The 14,068-nt window shown below is 36.6% G+C and overlaps 1 pseudogene; it reads right to left on the bottom strand.

Moving 5' to 3' along the window:
- LOC148165532 (small subunit ribosomal RNA) lies at nucleotides 1-1,146 on the bottom strand (annotated as a pseudogene; the record flags this gene model as incomplete).
- Nucleotides 1,147-14,068: the final 12,922 nt, after the last annotated feature.

The raw sequence follows: 14,068 nt of genomic DNA, 5'->3' as shown, positions 1-14,068 counted from the left end.
CGGAAGCTGCCCGCCGAGTCATCGGAAGAACGTCGGCGGATCGCTAGCTGGCATCGTTTATGGTTAGAACTAGGGCGGTATCTGATCGCCTTCGAACCTCTAACTTTCGTTCTTGATCAATGAAAGCGTTTTTGGCAAATGCTTTCGCTTCTGTCCGTCTTGCGACGATCCAAGAATTTCACCTCTAACGTCGCAATACGAATGCCCCCATCCGTTCCTATTAATCATTACCTCGGGGTTCCGAAAACCAACAAAATAGAACCGAGGTCCTATTCCATTATTCCATGCACACAGTATTCAGGCGAAGTTTTAGCCTGCTTTAAGCACTCTAATTTGTTCAAAGTAAACGTGCCGGCCCACCTCGACACTCAATGAAGAGCACCGCGGCGGGATTGAGTTGGGCCGCCCTCTCGAGCTAAGCCCACCGGCAGGACGTCCCGCGGCACGCCAGTTGACACCGCGAACGATGAACCGGCGGCGCGGGACACAGATTCGACTACGAGCTTTTTAACCGCAACAACTTTAATATACGCTATTGGAGCTGGAATTACCGCGGCTGCTGGCACCAGACTTGCCCTCCAATTGATCCTCGTTAAAGGGTTTAGAGTGTACTCATTCCGATTACGGGGCCTCGGATGAGTCCCGTATCGTTATTTTTCGTCACTACCTCCCCGTGCCGGGAGTGGGTAATTTGCGCGCCTGCTGCCTTCCTTGGATGTGGTAGCCGTTTCTCAGGCTCCCTCTCCGGAATCGAACCCTGATTCCCCGTTACCCGTTACAACCATGGTAGGCGCAGAACCTACCATCGACAGTTGATAAGGCAGACATTTGAAAGATGCGTCGCCGGTGCGAGACCGTGCGATCAGCGTAAAGTTATTCAGAGTCACCAAGTTGTACGATGACGGAGACCGCCACCGATTGGTTTTGATCTAATAAAAGCGCTCCTTCCGTTTCCGGTTGGAGCTCTGTTTGCATGTATTAGCTCTAGAATTACCACAGTTATCCAAGTAAATGTGGGTACGATCTAAGGAACCATAACTGATTTAATGAGCCTTTCGCGGTTTCACCTTAATTTGGCTTGTACTGAGACATGCATGGCTTAATCTTTGAGACAAGCATATGACTACTGGCAGGATCAACCAGGGAACTGCGTTCTTGTTTTAAAATAAGAGAGTTTTAGTCTTTCTTTCCTTCTAGTCATATAAGCTACAATAATCGTAGAATTTCGGAAAGACACCTGCTGCTCTTATAAAAAACTGAACACTTTCCTATTATTGTTTTGAAGAAAGTGTGCGTGTCTGCGAAACGAAAACCTCGTAAGAAGAGACGTAACGCCACGCGATCTTTCTGGATGGAAAATTTTTCGACATTTTTTTCACATCATCCTTGATTGAATCTCCTGCAACAATTTTATTCTTATTCATCCGTTCTAAGTTGTCGTCGTCGTCGAAATAAATAATTTGTACACACTTCGGGGTACACGTTTGTCAAAATTCATGAAATGCAACGTAACATTTTTACTTTAATAAATTTTTACAGTGCATTCAGATCGACTAAACGAACAACGACGGATGAATTGATTTATGGATTTTTATTTGTTGCGACTCATCGGAGGAGAGAGTGAAGAAAAAATAATCCAATATCATGGTTACGGAATAATTTTCTATGACTTTTTCATCCTTGTTTGAATCTTGCAACAATTAATTTTATTCATCCGTTCTAAGTTGTCGTCGTCGTCGAAATAAATAATTTGTACACATTTCGGTACACGTTTGTCAAAATTCATGAAATGCAAACGTAACATTTTACTTTAATAAATTTTTACAGTGCATTCAGATCGACTAAACGAACAACGACGGATGGATTACTTATTTTTGTTGCGACTCATCGGACGAAAAGTAGAAACATAATCCTCCATTGTAATATAGTTTTTACGGAAAATTTTTCTTTTATTTTATATCCTTGATTGAATGCTGCATTTTATCCGTCTTTTTTTCGTCAAAAACAGAGATCAATGCGATTCATCGGACGAAGAAATAATTTCCCAGTTCAAAATTTAGAGATTTTTGGGCACATCGACTTGAAATTTTATCGTAAAGAAAAAATATCGTCGTCGACAAGCAAAAGTTCAAACATTCTCCATACTCTTCGCTAGATTGAAAGCGACGGTTTATTGTGAGATTTCTCTTTAGAAATATTCACACGTTACGAGTTTATGAAATTTTATTTATTTCAAAATTCTCGCTCGGACTTTAGTGAGTTGACGCATTTGTTAATTTTTGGTCGTTCTGACACGAACACATAAAATCTTTGATTGCATTTGGACCGCTAACATAGAAACGCTCGCCGCATCCGCAATCTCGCTGTGCATGGTCAATGGCAAGATTTGTCATCCCTCAAACGATGGTGGGTCCACAGGGTACACATTCCGGCCATCGTCCCAACTACGGGTAAGTCGCGGTGTACGAGAGGTAACAAGATAATCGGACGCACATAAAATCACATTTCGATCGTACGCTTTTGTCCGCTGCTACATACCACCACTACTATCCCTATATATGCCAGCGCGGCAGCGTTCAGCTCTGAATCACTCGATGCGCGAAACGGTCGAAATCCCATAGCGCGCCGGCCGCTCGCTATGGGCGAGGGGTCGGGTAAATCGGTCTGATCGCTCGGTGCAAAAGTCCGTTTGGGTACTTAGAGACGGAATTTTAAAATTCTGATTTCGCAGATCAATTTCAAGGGTCATTAGGACTCGAATGCCGTTAACGGTGTTTTGAAAAAAATATTTTTTACGTTTTTACGGCATTTCGACCGAACACCTCAGTTCCGACTTCGGACTTAGAATAATTTTCATCAAAATTTCGAACGCCTCAGTTTCCAGAGGGTTTTAGATCCCGTTTAGTTAGGGGTTTGAAATTATCACAGCCACCCTTGTTTGGTGTTAGTTCGACCGTAACTTTTGTTCGTTTGCATTTAATTTCGATTTTTCTGGGACTTTTGGTCAATGTAAATTTATCAACCGCTACACTTCCGACTTCGGACTTAGACGAATGAGCGCCGAACGCTACAGTTTCGACTTCGGACTTAGAAAAATTTCGCTCGACCGCCACAGTTTCGAATTGGACTTAGAAAAATTTCGGTCGAACGCCTCAGTTTCGAATCGGACTTAGAAAAATTTTGGTCGACCGCTACAGTTTCGACTTCGGACTTAGAAAAATTTCGTTCGAACGCTACAGTTTCGACTTCGGACTTGGAAAAATTTCGCTCGACCGCCACAGTTCCAACATGAGACTTAGAAAAATTTTTATCAAAAATTCGAACACCTCAGTTTCGACTACGGACTTAGAAAAATTTCGCTCGACCGCCACAGTTCCTATTTCGGACTTAGAAAAATTTTCATCAAAATTTCGAACGCCTCAGTTTCCAGAGGGTTTTAGATCCCGTTTAATTAGAAGCTTGAAATTATAAAATCTACCTTCTATCGATGTTAGTTCGACCCAAACATTTGTTCGTTTGCATTTAATTTCGATTTTTCTCGTACTTTTGGTCAATGTAAATTTGTCAACCGCTACACTTCCGACTTCGGACTTAGACGAATGAGCGCCGAACGCTACAGTTTCGACTTCGGACTTAGAAAAATTTCGTTCGAACGCTACAGTTTCGACTTCGGACTTGGAAAAATTTCGCTCGACCGCCACAGTTCCAACATGAGACTTAGAAAAATTTTTATCAAAAATTCGAACACCTCAGTTTCGACTACGGACTTAGAAAAATTTCGCTCGACCGCCACAGTTCCTATTTCGGACTTAGAAAAATTTTCATCAAAATTTCGAACGCCTCAGTTTCCAGAGGGTTTTAGATCCCGTTTAATTAGGAGCTTGAAATTATAAAATCTACCTTCTATCGATGCTAGTTCGACCCAAACATTTGTTCGTTTGGATTTAATTTCGATTTTTCTCGGACTTTTGGTCAATGTAAATTTGTCAACCGCTACACTTCCGAGTTCGGACTTAGACGAATGAGCGCCGAACGCTACAGTTTCGACTTCGGACTTAGAAAAATTTTGTTCGAACGCTACAGTTTCGAATTGGACTTGGAAAAATTTCGGTCGAACGCCTCAGTTTCGAATCGGACTTAGAAAAATTTTGGTCGACCGCTACAGTTTCGACTTCGGACTTGGAAAAATTTCGATCGAACGCCACAGTTCCGACTTTTTTTCGAAACTGTAGCGTTCAGTCAAATTGCCGTAAAAACGTAAAAAACTTTTTTTACAAAACATGGTCGACAGCATTCGAGTCCTAATAATCCTTGAAATTGATCTGCGAAATCAGAATTTTAAAATTCCGTCTCTAAGTACCCAAACGGACTTTTGCACCGAGCGATCAGACCGTTTTACTCTACCCCTCGCCCATAGCGAGCGGCCGGCGCACTATGGGATTTCGATCGTTTCACGCATCGAGCGATTCAGAGCTGATCGCTGCCGCGGTGGCATATATAGGGAGTAGTGATGGTAAGTGGCAGCGATGACGGACAAGTACGCACGATGAATGGATTGACATGAAATCAAATGTGCGCGTCCGTACGATCTGTTACCTCTCGTACATCGCGACCCCGTTTAATGATATTATGCTAAATTAAAAATAAAAATACATCGATGAAATAAAAAGTGGTAAGTCTCTAGAAAGACAATATACCGCTGTGAATAAAAATTTCTCGATGAATAGCGAAATGTGAATTAGTCCGCCTGTAACGTGCATTTTGCGAACGAATTAGCTAATTCACCGCTAGTTAAAAAACGTGACCACCCAGTGCTCTTATCCAAAGTCGTCTGCAAATGAGATGAAATTAATAATCTTGACTCTAATGCAGACGACAAATTGAATTGAATAATTTACTTGAATAATGTGACGGATCTATAAAATAAAACACAAAGCCCGAAACACCAAGCAGTAAAAATCTCGATTATTGTTCCGCCCGTTGAAAAACAAAAGATCCGTCACATGGTAAGCAGAACTGGTGAAAATTGTGAAAGACTTGTTTCTCCTCCGATAACAAGCTTGAATTAAATATGATCGAGTGAATGATATTGGAAACCAAAGAACGAAACTGAGGAGAAGCAAATGTTCAGTAATATATTATGAATAATTATAATATTAATATAAATAATAATATTATATTAAAAATGGGAATTGTATGTGGTTGATGGAAAAAGTTTTTTTTTCTGTTGACCGCTACAGTTCCCAATTTGGACTTAAAAAAAAAAAAAAAAAAAAAAAAAAAAAAAATTGTGTATACGGAAGGTAAAAAGCAAAAAATAAAATATTTTATTATTTTTTTTACTTTTTTTACGGGTCCCTACCGCTACAGTTCCCACTGAATGTGTCCTTTTCGCGCTAAGTCCATGCAGTCGCTACAGTTCCGAAACTGGACTTGTAAAAATTTCGACATTTTTGAACGCATCAGTTCCGAACGAGGTTTCAAAACTGTAGCGTTCGGTGTAAACGCATCAGTTCCGAATGAGTTTTCGCAACTGTGGCGTTTCATTTTTGTGCTTTCATGGTTGCATAAACAATCGCCAGTGTGAACGCTTCAGTTCCGAATGAGTTTTCGAAACTGTAGCGTTTCATATTTGTGCTTTCATGGTTGCATAAGCAATCGCCAGTGTGAACGCTTCAGTTCCGAATAGATTTTCGAAACTGTAGCGTTCAATGTGAACGCTTCAGTTCCGACTTTGGACTTAGAATAATTTTCATCAAAATTCGAACGCCACAGTTTCGAAAGGGTTTTAGATCCCGTTCAGTTAGGGACTTAAAATTATGACATCCACTTTCGATTAATGTTAGTTCGGTCCGAACTTTTGTTCATTTTCATTTAATTTCAATTTTTCTCGGACTTTTGGTCTTTGTTAATTTTGTCCTTTCGAAACTGTAACGTTCAATGTGAACGCTTCAGTTCCGAATAAATTCTCGAAACTGTAACGTTCAAAGTGAACGCCTCAGTTCCGAATAGATTCTCGAAACTGTAGCGTTCAATGTGAACGCTTCAGTTCCGAATAGATTCTCGAAACTGTAGCGTTCAATGTGAACGCTTCAGTTCCGAATAGATTCTCGAAACTGTAGCGTTCAATGTGAACGCTTCAGTTCCGACTTTGGACTTGGAATAATTTTCATCAAAATTCGAACGCCACAGTTTCGAAAGGGTTTTAGATCCCGTTTAGTTAGGGACTTAAAATTATGACATCCACTTTCGATTAATGTTAGTTCGGTCCGAACTTTTGTTCGTTTTCATTTAATTTCGATTTTTCTCGGACATTTAGACTATGCGAATTTTAGATTTTTCAAGCTGTAGCGTTTGGCGAGAACGCCGCAGTTACGGACAGGTTTTGTGTCAGACTTTCAATAATCTGAAAAAACTCCGAAAAAAGAAAATAATTAGTGTTTTCATGGTTGCATAACAATTTAAAATTCATGCACAAAAATAATCCATCTATATTTCCGTTATTCAAGAATGCAAAGGAAAGACGAAAGTTCGGCAACAATTAGTTTAAGCGGTTGCATAACCATTCAAACGTTATGCTTAAACACAATCCATTTACGATATATAATAAAAATAAAGCTTTATTATCAACTTTGAAGTCCATTCTATTGCTGATCTTTAGACCTATAGATTAGGTCAAGATGTCAAATGTCAAAAAACAACTACAGGTTCCTGTATTTGTAGCAATGCTGGCGCCATCTGTAGAACAGTTACCTAAACTTGAAAGTCAAAAAAATTACAGCTTTCTGTAACTATTAATGTTGGTATCGCCACCTGTTAGTCGAAAACATAATTTAGTGGCGCCATCTATATGACAGGTCTGGAACTTCACAAATGTCAAAAATTACTGGTTTTTACTTTATTTACATATTTTTTTTGAAATTTGGCGCCCATTTTGACCCAAAAGTGGCGCCATCTATGTGTCAGGTCTGGAACTTCATAAATGTCAAAAATTACAAGATTCTGGGTTCATTTACGTATTTTTCTTGAATTTTAAGCATAATTTGACCTGACCTGACCCTAAAATGGCGTCATCTATGTGTCAGGTCTGGAACTTCAGAAATGTCAAAAATTACTGTTTTTTCCTTTATTTTACATATTGTTTTTGAATTTCGGCGCCTATTTTGACTCAAAAATGGCGCCATCTAAATGACAGGTCTGGAACTTCAGAAATGTCAAAAATTACAAGATTCTGGGAAGATTCTGGGTTAATTTACGTATTTTTCTTGAATTTTAAGCATAATTTGACCTGACCTGACCCTAAAATGGCGTCATCTATGTGTCAGGTCTGGAACTTCAGAAATGTCAAAAATTACTGTTTTTTCCTTTATTTTACATATTGTTTTTGAATTTCGGCGCCTATTTTGACTCAAAAATGGCGCCATCTAAATGACAGGTCTGGAACTTCAGAAATGTCAAAAATTACAAGATTCTGGGAAGATTCTGGGTTAATTTACGTATTTTTCTTGAATTTTAAGCATAATTTGACCTGACCTGACCCTAAAATGGCGCCATCTATGTGTCAGGTCTGGAACTTCAGAAATGTCAAAAATTACTGTTTTTTCCTTTATTTTACATATTGTTTTTGAATTTTGGCGCCTATTTTGACTCAAAAATGGCGCCATCTATATGACAGGTCTGGAACTTCAGAAATGTCAAAAATTACAAGATTCTGGGTTAATTTACGTATTTTTCTTGAATTTTAAGCATAATTTGACCTAACTGACCCTAAAATGGCGCCATCTATGTGTCAGGTCTGGAACTTCATAAATGTCAAAAATTACTGTTTTTCCTTTATTTTACATATTGTTTTTGAATTTTGGCGCCTATTTTGACTCAAAAATGGCGCCATCTATGTGACAGGTCTGGAACTTCACAAATGTCAAAAATTACTGTTTTTTCCTATATTTTACATATTGTTTTTGAATTTTGGCGCCTATTTTAACTCAAAAATGGCGCCATCTATGTGACAGGTCTGGAACTTCAGAAATGTCAAAAATTACAAGATTCTGGGAAGATTCTGGGTTAATTTACGTATTTTTCTTGAATTTTAAGCATAATTTGACCTGACCTGACCCTAAAATGGCGCCATCTATGTGTCAGGTCTGGAACTTCAGAAATGTCAAAAATTACTGTTTTTTCCTTTATTTTACATATTGTTTTTGAATTTTGGCGCCTATTTTGACTCAAAAATGGCGCCATCTATATGACAGGTCTGGAACTTCACAAATGTCAAAAATTACAAGATTCTGGGTTAATTTACGTATTTTTCTTGAATTTTAAGCATAATTTGACCTAACTGACCCTAAAATGGCGCCATCTATGTGTCAGGTCTGGAACTTCATAAATGTCAAAAATTACTGTTTTTCCTATATTTTACATATTGTTTTTGAATTTTGGCGCCTATTTTGACTCAAAAATGGCGCCATCTATGTGACAGGTCTGGAACTTCACAAATGTCAAAAATTACTGTTTTTTCCTATATTTTACATATTGTTTTTGAATTTTGGCGCCTATTTTAACTCAAAAATGGCGCCATCTATATGACAGGTCTGGAACTTCAGAAATGTCAAAAATTACAAGATTCTGGGTTAATTTACGTATTTTTCTTGAATTTTAAGCATAATTTGACCTAACTGACCCTAAAATGGCGCCATCTATGTGTCAGGTCTGGAACTTCATAAATGTCAAAAATTACAAGATTCTGGGTTCATTTACGTATTTTTCTTGAATTTTAAGCATAATTTGACCTGACCTGACCCTAAAATGGCGCCATCTATGTGTCAGGTCTGGAACTTCATAAATGTCAAAAATTACTGTTTTTCCTTTATTTTACATATTGTTTTTTAATTTTGGCGCCTATTTTGACTCAAAAATGGCGCCATCTATATGACAGGTCTGGAACTTCAGAAATGTCAAAAATTACAAGATTCTGGGTTAATTTACGTATTTTTCTTGAATTTTAAGCATAATTTGACCTGACCTGACCCTAAAATGGCGTCATCTATGTGTCAGGTCTGGAACTTCAGAAATGTCAAAAATTACAAGATTCTGTGTTAATTTACGTATTTTTCTTGAATTTTAAGCATAATTTGACCTGACCTGACCCTAAAATGGCGTCATCTATGTGTCAGGTCTGGAACTTCAGAAATGTCAAAAATTACAAGATTCTGTGTTAATTTACGTATTTTTCTTGAATTTTAAGCATAATTTGACCTAACTGACCCTAAAATGGCGCCATCTATGTGTCAGGTCTGGAACTTCATAAATGTCAAAAATTACTGTTTTTCCTTTATTTTACATATTGTTTTTGAATTTTGGCGCCTATTTTGACTCAAAAATGGCGCCATCTATGTGACAGGTCTGGAACTTCACAAATGTCAAAAATTACTGTTTTTTCCTATATTTTACATATTGTTTTTGAATTTTGGCGCCTATTTTAACTCAAAAATGGCGCCATCTATGTGACAGGTCTGGAACTTCAGAAATGTCAAAAATTACAAGATTCTGGGAAGATTCTGGGTTAATTTACGTATTTTTCTTGAATTTTAAGCATAATTTGACCTGACCTGACCCTAAAATGGCGCCATCTATGTGTCAGGTCTGGAACTTCAGAAATGTCAAAAATTACTGTTTTTTCCTTTATTTTACATATTGTTTTTGAATTTTGGCGCCTATTTTGACTCAAAAATGGCGCCATCTATATGACAGGTCTGGAACTTCAGAAATGTCAAAAATTACAAGATTCTGGGTTAATTTACGTATTTTTTTTGAATGTTAAGCATAATTTGACCTGACCTGACCCTAAAATGGCGCCATCTATGTGTCAGGTCTGGAACTTCAGAAATGTCAAAAATTACTGTTTTTTCCTTTATTTTACATATTGTTTTTGAATTTTGGCGCCTATTTTGACTCAAAAATGGCGCCATCTATGTGACAGGTCTGGAACTTCACAAATGTCAAAAATTACAAGATTCTGGGAAGATTCTGGGTTAATTTACGTATTTTTCTTGAATTTTAAGCATAATTTGACCTGACCTGACCCTAAAATGGCGCCATCTATGTGTCAGGTCTGGAACTTCAGAAATGTCAAAAATTACTGTTTTTTCCTTTATTTTACATATTGTTTTTGAATTTTGGCGCCTATTTTGACTCAAAAATGGCGCCATCTATATGACAGGTCTGGAACTTCAGAAATGTCAAAAATTACAAGATTCTGGGTTAATTTACGTATTTTTTTTGAATGTTAAGCATAATTTGACCTGACCTGACCCTAAAATGGCGCCATCTATGTGTCAGGTCTGGAACTTCAGAAATGTCAAAAATTACTGTTTTTTCCTTTATTTTACATATTGTTTTTGAATTTTGGCGCCTATTTTGACTCAAAAATGGCGCCATCTATGTGACAGGTCTGGAACTTCACAAATGTCAAAAATTACTGTTTTTTCCTATATTTTACATATTGTTTTTGAATTTTGGCGCCTATTTTAACTCAAAAATGGCGCCATCTATATGACAGGTCTGGAACTTCAGAAATGTCAAAAATTACAAGATTCTGGGTTAATTTACGTATTTTTCTTGAATTTTAAGCATAATTTGACCTGACCTGACCCTAAAATGGCGTCATCTATGTGTCAGGTCTGGAACTTCAGAAATGTCAAAAATTACTGTTTTTTCCTTTATTTTACATATTGTTTTTGAATTTCGGCGCCTATTTTGACTCAAAAATGGCGCCATCTAAATGACAGGTCTGGAACTTCAGAAATGTCAAAAATTACAAGATTCTGTGTTAATTTACGTATTTTTCTTGAATTTTAAGCATAATTTGACCTGACCTGACCCTAAAATGGCGTCATCTATGTGTCAGGTCTGGAACTTCAGAAATGTCAAAAATTACAAGATTCTGTGTTAATTTACGTATTTTTCTTGAATTTTAAGCATAATTTGACCTGACCTGACCCTAAAATGGCGTCATCTATGTGTCAGGTCTGGAACTTCAGAAATGTCAAAAATTACAAGATTCTGTGTTAATTTACGTATTTTTCTTGAATTTTAAGCATAATTTGACCTAACTGACCCTAAAATGGCGCCATCTATGTGTCAGGTCTGGAACTTCATAAATGTCAAAAATTACTGTTTTTCCTTTATTTTACATATTGTTTTTGAATTTTGGCGCCTATTTTGACTCAAAAATGGCGCCATCTATGTGACAGGTCTGGAACTTCACAAATGTCAAAAATTACTGTTTTTTCCTATATTTTACATATTGTTTTTGAATTTTGGCGCCTATTTTAACTCAAAAATGGCGCCATCTATGTGACAGGTCTGGAACTTCAGAAATGTCAAAAATTACAAGATTCTGGGAAGATTCTGGGTTAATTTACGTATTTTTCTTGAATTTTAAGCATAATTTGACCTGACCTGACCCTAAAATGGCGCCATCTATGTGTCAGGTCTGGAACTTCAGAAATGTCAAAAATTACTGTTTTTTCCTTTATTTTACATATTGTTTTTGAATTTTGGCGCCTATTTTGACTCAAAAATGGCGCCATCTATATGACAGGTCTGGAACTTCAGAAATGTCAAAAATTACAAGATTCTGGGTTAATTTACGTATTTTTTTTGAATGTTAAGCATAATTTGACCTGACCTGACCCTAAAATGGCGCCATCTATGTGTCAGGTCTGGAACTTCATAAATGTCAAAAATTACTGTTTTTTCCTTTATTTTACATATTGTTTTTGAATTTTGGCGCCTATTTTGACTCAAAAATGGCGCCATCTATATGACAGGTCTGGAACTTCAGAAATGTCAAAAATTACAAGATTCTGGGTTAATTTACGTATTTTTCTTGAATTTTAAGCATAATTTGACCTAACTGACCCTAAAATGGCGCCATCTATGTGTCAGGTCTGGAACTTCATAAATGTCAAAAATTACTGTTTTTCCTTTATTTTACATATTGTTTTTGAATTTTGGCGCCTATTTTGACTCAAAAATGGCGCCATCTATGTGACAGGTCTGGAACTTCACAAATGTCAAAAATTACTGTTTTTTCCTATATTTTACATATTGTTTTTGAATTTTGGCGCCTATTTTAACTCAAAAATGGCGCCATCTATGTGACAGGTCTGGAACTTCAGAAATGTCAAAAATTACAAGATTCTGGGAAGATTCTGGGTTAATTTACGTATTTTTCTTGAATTTTAAGCATAATTTGACCTGACCTGACCCTAAAATGGCGCCATCTATGTGTCAGGTCTGGAACTTCAGAAATGTCAAAAATTACTGTTTTTTCCTTTATTTTACATATTGTTTTTGAATTTTGGCGCCTATTTTGACTCAAAAATGGCGCCATCTATATGACAGGTCTGGAACTTCACAAATGTCAAAAATTACAAGATTCTGGGTTAATTTACGTATTTTTCTTGAATTTTAAGCATAATTTGACCTAACTGACCCTAAAATGGCGCCATCTATGTGTCAGGTCTGGAACTTCATAAATGTCAAAAATTACTGTTTTTCCTATATTTTACATATTGTTTTTGAATTTTGGCGCCTATTTTGACTCAAAAATGGCGCCATCTATGTGACAGGTCTGGAACTTCACAAATGTCAAAAATTACTGTTTTTTCCTATATTTTACATATTGTTTTTGAATTTTGGCGCCTATTTTAACTCAAAAATGGCGCCATCTATATGACAGGTCTGGAACTTCAGAAATGTCAAAAATTACAAGATTCTGGGTTAATTTACGTATTTTTCTTGAATTTTAAGCATAATTTGACCTAACTGACCCTAAAATGGCGCCATCTATGTGTCAGGTCTGGAACTTCATAAATGTCAAAAATTACAAGATTCTGGGTTCATTTACGTATTTTTCTTGAATTTTAAGCATAATTTGACCTGACCTGACCCTAAAATGGCGCCATCTATGTGTCAGGTCTGGAACTTCATAAATGTCAAAAATTACTGTTTTTCCTTTATTTTACATATTGTTTTTTAATTTTGGCGCCTATTTTGACTCAAAAATGGCGCCATCTATATGACAGGTCTGGAACTTCAGAAATGTCAAAAATTACAAGATTCTGGGTTAATTTACGTATTTTTCTTGAATTTTAAGCATAATTTGACCTGACCTGACCCTAAAATGGCGTCATCTATGTGTCAGGTCTGGAACTTCAGAAATGTCAAAAATTACAAGATTCTGTGTTAATTTACGTATTTTTCTTGAATTTTAAGCATAATTTGACCTGACCTGACCCTAAAATGGCGTCATCTATGTGTCAGGTCTGGAACTTCAGAAATGTCAAAAATTACAAGATTCTGTGTTAATTTACGTATTTTTCTTGAATTTTAAGCATAATTTGACCTAACTGACCCTAAAATGGCGCCATCTATGTGTCAGGTCTGGAACTTCATAAATGTCAAAAATTACAAGATTCTGGGTTAATTTACGTATTTTTCTTGAATTTTAAGCATAATTTGACCTAACTGACCCTAAAATGGCGCCATCTATGTGTCAGGTCTGGAACGTCATAAATGTCAAAAATTACAAGATTCTGGGTTAATTTACGTATTTTTCTTGAATTTTAAGCATAATTTGACCTGACCTGACCCTAAAATGGCGCCATCTATGTGTCAGGTCTGGAACTTCATAAATGTCAAAAATTACTGTTTTTTCCTTTATTTTACATATTGTTTTTGAATTTTGGCGCCTATTTTGACTCAAAAATGGTGCCATCTATATGACAGGTCTGGAACTTCATAAATGTCAAAAATTACAAGATTCTGGGTTAATTTACGTATTTTTCTTGAATTTTAAGCATAATTTGACCTGACCTGACCCTAAAATGGCGTCATCTATGTGTCAGGTCTGGAACTTCAGAAATGTCAAAAATTACAAGTTTTTAGGTTTATTTACATATTTAAAAAAAAAAATTGTAGTTGTGGCTTTCCATCGAAATTCATCTACTGAAAAATGTAGCTGTTTTCAACTTGTTATTCCGTCAAGTTTTGAATTTTCGTA

The sequence above is a fragment of the Gnatocerus cornutus genome, unplaced genomic scaffold (assembly GCF_029298725.1).
Source record: "Gnatocerus cornutus isolate USDA-ARS CGAHR unplaced genomic scaffold, icGnaCorn1.1 ctg00000289.1, whole genome shotgun sequence".
NCBI lineage: Eukaryota > Metazoa > Arthropoda > Insecta > Coleoptera > Tenebrionidae > Gnatocerus > Gnatocerus cornutus.
The sequence above is the reverse complement of the archived record's forward strand: the minus strand, read 5'-3'. Positions and strand labels throughout refer to the sequence as shown.